General features: G+C 38.4%; 1 pseudogene; it reads right to left on the bottom strand.

The window, feature by feature from the left end:
• Positions 1–6246: 6246 nt before the first annotated feature.
• LOC133065358 (olfactory receptor 4A47-like) lies at positions 6247–6889 on the bottom strand (annotated as a pseudogene).
• Between the last annotated feature and the right edge of the window lie 1630 nt (positions 6890–8519).

Genomic DNA, 8519 nt, shown 5'->3' with positions numbered 1-8519 from the left:
AAGGCCAAAGATATAAAGGACCATTAGAAGCAAGAATTCATACAAGGCCAGTCAGCTTTCACAGTGTTCTTCCTGGCTGACAGAGAGAAATTACGCACAAACTTTCCTAAAGTTAGATTAATTAATGAATTCATACACGCACACACGCACACACACACACATAATAATCTCAAAAATGACAGAATGATCTCTGTTCAATTCCAAGGCAAACCATTCAATATCATGGTAATCCAAGCCTATGCCCCAAACAGTAATGTTGAAGAAGCTGAAGTTGAATGGTTCTATAAAGACCTACAAGACCTTTTAGAACTAACACCAAAAAAAGATGTCCTTCTCATTATAGGGGACTGGAATGAAAAAGTAGGAAGTCAAGAAACACCTGGAGTAACAGGCAAATTTGGCCTTGGAGTATGGAATGAAGAAGGGCAAAGGCTAATAGAGTTTTGCCAAGAAAACGCAAAGGTCATAGCAAACACTGTCTTCTAACAACACAAGAGAAGACTCTACACATGGACATCACCAGATGGTCAACACCAAAATCAGAATGATTATATTCCTTGCAGCCAAAGAAGGAGACGCTCTATACAGTCAGCAAAAACAAGACCAGGAGCTGACTATGGCTCAGGTCATGAACTCCATATTGGCAAATTCAGACTTAAATAGAAGAAAGTAGGGGAAATCACTGGACCACTCAGGTATGACCTAAATCAAATTCCTTTTGATTAAACAGTAGAAGTGAGAAAAAGATTTAAGGGACTAGATCTGATAGAGTGCCTGATGAACTATGGATGGAGGCTCATGACATTGTACAGGAGACAGGGATTAAGACCATCCCCATGGAAAAGAAATGCAAAAAAAGCAAAACGGCAGTCTGAGGAGGCTTTACAAATAACTGTGAAAAGAAGAGAAGCGAAAAGCAAAGAAGAAAAGGAAAGATATTCCCATTTGAATGCAGAGTTCCAAAGAATAGCAAGCAGAGATAGACAACAGAATGGGAAAGACTAGAGATCTCTTCAAGATAATTAGAGATAACAAGGGAACATTTCATGCGAAGATGGGCTAAATAAAGGACAGAAATGGTATGGACCTAACAGAAGCAGAAGATATCAAGAAGAGGTGGCAAGAATACACAGAAAAACTGTACAAAAAAGATCTTCTCGACCCAGATAATCACGATGATGTGATCACTCACCTCGAGCCAGACATCCTAGAATGTGAAGTCAAGAGGGCCTTAGGAAACATCACTATGAACAAAGCTAGTGGAGGTGATGGAATTCCAATTGAGCTATTTCAAATTCTGAAAGATGATGCTATGAAAGTGCTGCACTCAATATGCAAGCAAATTGGAAAACTCAGCAGTGGCCACAGGATTGGAAAAGTTCAGTTTTCATTCCAATCCCAAAGAAAGGCAATGCCAAAGAATGCTCAAACTACTGCATAATTGCACTCATCTCACAAGCTAGTAAAGTAATGCTCAAAATTCTCCAAGCCAAGCTTCAGCAATACATGAACTGCGAACTTCCAGATATTCAAGCTGGTTTTAGAAAGGGCAGAGGAACCAGAGATCAAATTGCCAACATCCACTGGATCATCAAAAAAGCAAGAGAGTTTCAGAAAAATATCTATTTCTGCTTTATCAACTATGCCAAAGCCTTTGACTGTGTGGATCACAGTAAACTGTGGAAAATTCTGAAAGAGATGGGAATTCCAGACCATCTGAACTGCCTTTTGAGAAACCTGTATGCAGGTCAAGAAGCAACAGTTCAAACTGGACATGGAACAACAGACTGGTTCCAAATAGGAAAAGGAGTACATCAAGCCTGTATATTGTCACCCTGCTTATTTAACTTATATGCAGAGTACATCATGAGAAACGCTGGGCTGGAAGAAGCACAAGCTGGAATCAAGATTGCTGGGAGAAATATCTATAACCTCTGATATGCAGATGACACCACCCTTATGGCAGAAAGTGAAGAGGAACTAAAGAGCCTCTTGATGAAAGTGAAAGAGGAGAGTGAAAAAGTTGGCTTAAAGCTCAACATTCAGAAAACTAGGATCAATGGCATCTGGTCCCATCACTTCATGGGAAATAGATGGGGAGACAGTGGAAACAGTGTCAGACTTTATTTTGGGGGACTCCAAAATCACTGCAGATGGTGATTGCAGCCATGAAATTAAAAGACACTTACTTCTTGGAAGGAAAGTTATGACCAACTTGGATAGCATATTTAAAAGCAGAGACATTACTTTGCCAACAAAGGTCCATCTAGTTAAGGCTACGGTTTTTCCAGTGGTCATATATGGATGTGAGAGTTGGACTGTAAAGAAGGCTGAGTGCCAAAAAATTGATGCTTTTGAAGTGTGGTGTTGGACAAGACTCTTGAGAGTCCCTTGGACTGCAAGGAGATCCAACCAGTCCATCCTAAAGGAAATCAGTCCTGGGTATTCATTGGAAGGACTGATGATGAAGCTGAAACTCAAATACTTTGGCCAACTGATGGGAAGTGTTGACTCATTGGAAAAAGACCCTAATACTGGTAAGGATTGGGATCAGGAGGAAAAGGGGACGACAGAGGATGAGATGGCTGGATCGCATCATCAACTCGATGGACATGGGTTTGAGTAGACTCTGGGAGTTTGTGATGGACAGGGAGGCCTGGCATGCTGCGATTTTGGGGTCACAAAGACTTGGACATGACTGAGTGACTGAACTGACTGACTGATACATACATATATATATGTATATATATGTATATATTATATATGTGTATATATGTATATATTATATATATATGTATATGTTTTATATATATATACTTATAAACAGAAACACACACACACACATATATATTTTTGGTGGTTCAGTCACTAAGTCATGTCCATCTCTTGCAACCCCATGGACTGTAGACTGCCAGGATCCTCTGTCCATGGGATTTCCCAGGCAAGGATACTGAAGTGTGTTGCCATTTCCTTCTCCAGTGCATCTTCCCTACCCAGGATTGAACACAGGTCTCCTGCATTGCGGGAGATCTCTTGCATTGCAAGGGGATTCTTTACCAACTGAGCCACCATGGAAGTTGTATATATATATGTGTGTGTGTGTGTGTGTGTGTGTGTGTGTGTGTTATACATTTATTAGTTTAACACTCTAGGCTAGGTGAGTAGTTCTATTACAATTTAAAGGACTTTATTGTTGGCAATAAAGTGTTCAAAATAACTAACATTAATGAGCACTTAAGTTCAGCTCCTAAAGAATCTGCCTGCAATGCAGGAGACCTAGGTTTGATCCCTGGGTTGGGAAGATCCCCTGAAGAAGGAAAAGGCTATTCATTCCAGTATTCTGGTCTAGAGAATTCCAAGGTCACAAAGAGTCAGACATGACTGAGCAGCTTTCACTTTCTTTTCACTTTCAGTTGTCTAAGAACTTATTTGGATTATTTTCTTTGATCTTGAAAATATCTTCATTATTCCCCTTTTAACAAAAAAGAAGAAAGGCATATTTTTCCAAAGTTTACATTATTAGTGGCAAAGCTAAGATTTGATCTTAGAAGAATCTTTCTCAAAAAGACTATGCTCTCAACCATTAGAATATACTGAAAGCTACCACCCATTCCTTAAAAATGCACATGAAATATATTAAACATAAAATCTCTACCAACAAAAGAAAAACTATAAAAAACGGGCTCTTAAAGTGAATGACTGGTTGAGATTATAATAAAAATGAGTTTTTGTCATTGTGTCCAAGTGTGTACTGCTTGCCGCACATCAGGCCAATAAATGGAGAGACAAGTTGTTAGGACAAGAAAGGGGAACTTTATTCAGAAAGCTAGTTGAGAGAGGATACAGTGGGCTGGTGTTTGAAAGTATCGTCGTCCATGGGTTTGTGTGCTAGTTTCTTTATAGAACAAAAATGGAATGAGCAAAAATGAAGGAGCAAAATTTTAAGAGGAAGTAAGCTGATGCAAATATTTTCTACTTCTAGCCATACTCCAGAGGGCACATGTTAATTTCTTATTTCCTGCAGTCATTCAGCAGTGGGCCTGGTCAGGGTGTTTTTTATTTTAGTATTCATGCATGGAAGGCAGTTTCCCTAAGATGAGCCATTTCTTTTACATTCTTTAAGCTATAGGCAACATCCCTTTATTGATTAACTTGTACCAATAGTAATAAAATACGAAGTTTAAAGTAAAAGAAAAAGACCCAGTAGGAGTCATATTTGTTCTTTTCTATTTCACAGACATCAATTCTAGTGCATCTTTGTTGCTCAGTCACTCAGTCATGTCCGACTCCTTGTGACCCCATGGACTGCAATGCCCCAGGCCTTCCTGTCCCTTACCGTCTCCCAGTTTGCTCAAACTCATGTCATATCCAGTTTATAAAGACTGTATCTTTATAAAGAAGTAGAGTAAGAGCCAGGAATGACACAGCTATAGAAAGGAACAAAACTGGGTCATTTATAGAGACATGGGTGGACCTAGAGACTGTCAGACAGAGTGAAGTACATCAGAAAGATAAATGCAAATGCTGTATAATAACACAAATATGCATAATCTGAATAAATTGATACATATGATCTTCTTTACAAAGCACAAATAGAGACTCAGATGTAGGAAACATATAGATGCCAAGGGAGAAATGCAGGCAAGGGATGAATTGTGAGATTGGGATTAACATAAATAGAGTATTGACACTATGTATAAAATAGGTAACTAATGAGAATTTGCTGCATAGCATAGGGAGCCTTACTCACTGCTCTGTGGTGACCAAAACAGGAAAAAAAATTTTTTTAAAGAGGAGATATATGTACACCTATATCTGATTCACTTTGCTATACAGTAGAAAATAGCACAACATTGTAGATCAACTATGTTGCTGTTTAGTCACTTGGTTGTGTCTGACTCTTCTTGCAACCCTGTGAACTGTAGGCTATTAGGTTCCTTTGTTCATAGAATTATTCAGGCAAAAATACTGGAGTGGGTTCCTGTTTTCTTCTCCAGGGGATTGTCCCTACCCAGGGATTGAACCCGTGTCTCCTGCATTGGCAGAAGGATTCTTTATCACTAAGCCACCACAAATAAAAATTTTAAAAAAGAAAATTCTTTTAGATTTACAGAAAAATTGAGAACATATTTCAGAGAATTTCTGTTTATTCTGCACAATCAGCATCATATATTATCATGGTACATTTTTGACAAATTAATAAGCCAATATTTCTACATTAAAAAAAGTAAAACAGTATGAGAAAATTGACAATTACTTGGGTCTATATGGACTAGCAGGGCTTCCCAGGTGGTGCTAGTGGTAAAGAACCTGCCTGCCAGTGCAGGAGACATAAGAGACAGGGTTCGATCCCTGGGTTGGGAAGATCCCTTGAAGAAAGTTATGGCAACCCACACCAGTATTCTTGCCTGAAGAATCCTGTGGAGGAGGAGCTTGGAGGGCTACTGACCCCAGGGTGGCAAAAAGTCGGACATGACTGAAATAGCTTAGCCCTCGTGTACACATATGGCCTGGTATTTAAAGATCTTCAGAAGGCTAAGTAGTGCAAAGTTTATACACAGTGGCATCAACACACACATATATGAAAACACACTTGTATTTGCAAAGATTATTAGTTGAATCTCAGAAACAAAGTGACTGCATCTGGGAGAAGAGGGGGACACTGATTTGGGATATGTATGGATACATACATATGTATGTATGTACGGGATACTCTCTTTCATTTTTCATGGGTTCTTTATTTAATATTTGTAAGTATTTATCATATTTTCAATTTTGATTTTTAAAAATGTTACAATAAAAAGTTAAGTGGTAAAGCAAATGAAATTGAATAAAGAACATGGTCCATAGAGCATTAAACAATTCAACTATTATAATCATTAGAATGAAGGTAAAAGAAAAGAATCTGACTTTAAGAATGAGAAAGTACTGAAAATAAACCCAGAGGTTAGTTAAAAATCAGTGTATTCTATAAAAATTTCCTTGACTAACATATTACCTTATTTATTGATGCCTTACCTGTAAAGGTATTCCACCTCTCCAGGTGCAATGATTAAATCAGATAAACCAGATAGAGAGGTTACATGCTAGCAGAGAAATTGTCATTGCTTATGAACAAGCAGTTCAGTTTTAATTATTATAAATCCTTTAGAAAGAAGGAAATCTTGCATCACATTTATAAAGATTTTCCACTACAAAGAAATTGGTCCTAAAGCTAAATTAGTTTCTTCATTATAGATATTGTACTTATTTAATATCTGATCTGATTTTTTTTCTCCAGAGCTTCTTCATAGCATTAGTCATCTCAGAATTTCTTAGACTGTAGATTAATAGGTTCAGCATGGAGGTTATGATTGTGAAAAACACACTCAATGATTTGTCAATGGGGAAAGTCTTATCAGGTCTTACATACATAAAAATACAGGGAACAAAGAAGCAGACAACAACAGTGATATGGGAACCACAGGTCTGGAGGGCTTTCTGCCTCCCTTCCTGACTCAGGTTCTTCAAAGAGTGCAAGATGACTGCATAGGAGATGAGTAAGAGCAGAAAAACAAGAGTGCAGATCAGTCCTCCATTGGCCAGCACTAAGATGCCAATGATATAAGTGTCAGTACAGACGAGTTCCAATAAGGGGATATCACACAGAAAGTGATCAATGACATTGGGGCCCACAGAATGGGAGCCCATAAATAGTGCTAAGCTGAATTACTGAGTATAGAAAACCTCCCACCCATGAGACTACCAGCAACACAACACACACCATTTGCCTCATAATAACCAAACAATGGAAGGGCTTACAGATGGCCACATAGCAGTCATAGGCCATCACCAGCAGAAGGAAGACTTCTGATCCACCAAAAATGTGCTCTATAAACAGTTGACTCATGCAAGCTTCAAAAGATATGGTATTTTCCCCAAAGAACAAATCTGAAATCAATTAGGTGTCATAGAAGATGAATAAGCAACATCCATAATTGATAAGCTAGCAAGAGAAAAGTACATTGGTGAGTTCAGGGTCTTACTGACAGTTACAGCCACAATAATGAGCAGGTTGCCCACCACAGTCAAAATGTAGAAGAGCAAGAACATAACAAAAAGGACTTCTGTTCCTTTGGATTCTGCGTGAAGCCCAGGAGGACAAAGTAAGTTACATTGTTCCTTGATTCCATCTAGTATGGACAGGAGCTGAGTTTACATATTAGAAACTGTATACCTACAAAATAAGGGTGAGATTTTTAAGTGCATTATAAATTAATTACTTTATGTATCCATTCAATTACCACAATGTGTATGGAGCACCTATTTTTCTCCATTGTTTCAGAAAATGTGATCACCAAAGTGGATGTCATACTGTCCTACTCATTGATATGATACATAATGAGGCATTAAACAATTCTAGACCAGAGATGCCTTATAAGAATATTCACAGGATGCTAAAAGTCACAGGTTTCCCTGGTGGCTCAGATGGTAAAGAATCTCCCTGCAATGTGGGAGACCTGGGTTCAATCCCTGGGTCAGGAAGATCCCCTGAAGTAGGAAATGGTAACCCACCCCAGTATTCTTGCCTGAAGAATTCCATGGACAGAGGAATCCATGGGGTCACAGATTTGGATACAAGCAAGTGACTAACACTACTACTACTTAGAGTCATGTGTAGAGATACAGCAAACTTGATTCAGAGAATATTTCCTGGGGGCGGTGGGGGGGGGAAATATTTCAACTGAGTTTTTTTTTTTTCATACAGTAAATAAATTTTATTTTTCTGTTCTGAGATGACTTTGCCAACAGTCACAGATTTGCATATGATACAGTTATATATTGGCTATTTACAATTTATAGTAGTATTTTTTCCTCTGACAAATATAAGTGCAAAAGCTAAGTAAACAATGAGATACTGCCATTTGGATTTATCATATGTCAGAGCTTAAAGAACTAGTCTTTACCAAATATTCAACAAATCAATCTGGATAATCAACTGAGTTTTAAAGGAAAGATGATAGAACAAGAAAAGATGGAAAGGGAATTCCATAAAAAGGTAAAACATTTCTAAAGTTCTGAAATTGTAATATTAAATACCCATATAAGCTATCAGTAATATACACATTCAGAGTGAGCAGCTCAACTATGAATAGAAGGTCACTTCTAGTCTATTCACTGCCCTGTATTGCCGCAGAACTCACTGAGACTTTTCTTAGGGTCTTTAGTTACTATTCTTCTTTTTTTCTGGCCAATAAATAGTGAAGCAGTCAAATTTGTGTTTCCAGTCCATAAAGTGAAGTCGCTGATTCGTGTCCAACTCTTTGTGACCCCATAGACTGTAACCCACCAGGCCCCTTCGTCCATAGAATTTTCTAGGCAAGAGTACTGGAGTGGGTTGCCATTTCCTTCTCCAGGGGATCTTCCCAACCCAGGGGTCGAACCTGGGTCTCCTACATTTCGGGCAGATGCTTTACCATCTGAGCCACCAGGGAAATCCAGTCCATATCTCTAACCAAATTCCCAGACTTGTATAGGCA

The sequence above is a fragment of the Dama dama genome, chromosome 11, assembly GCF_033118175.1.
Source record: "Dama dama isolate Ldn47 chromosome 11, ASM3311817v1, whole genome shotgun sequence".
In the NCBI taxonomy this organism is placed as follows: domain Eukaryota; kingdom Metazoa; phylum Chordata; class Mammalia; order Artiodactyla; family Cervidae; genus Dama; species Dama dama.
Note: the sequence above shows the minus strand (reverse complement) of the source record. Positions and strands in the feature narration are given on the sequence as shown.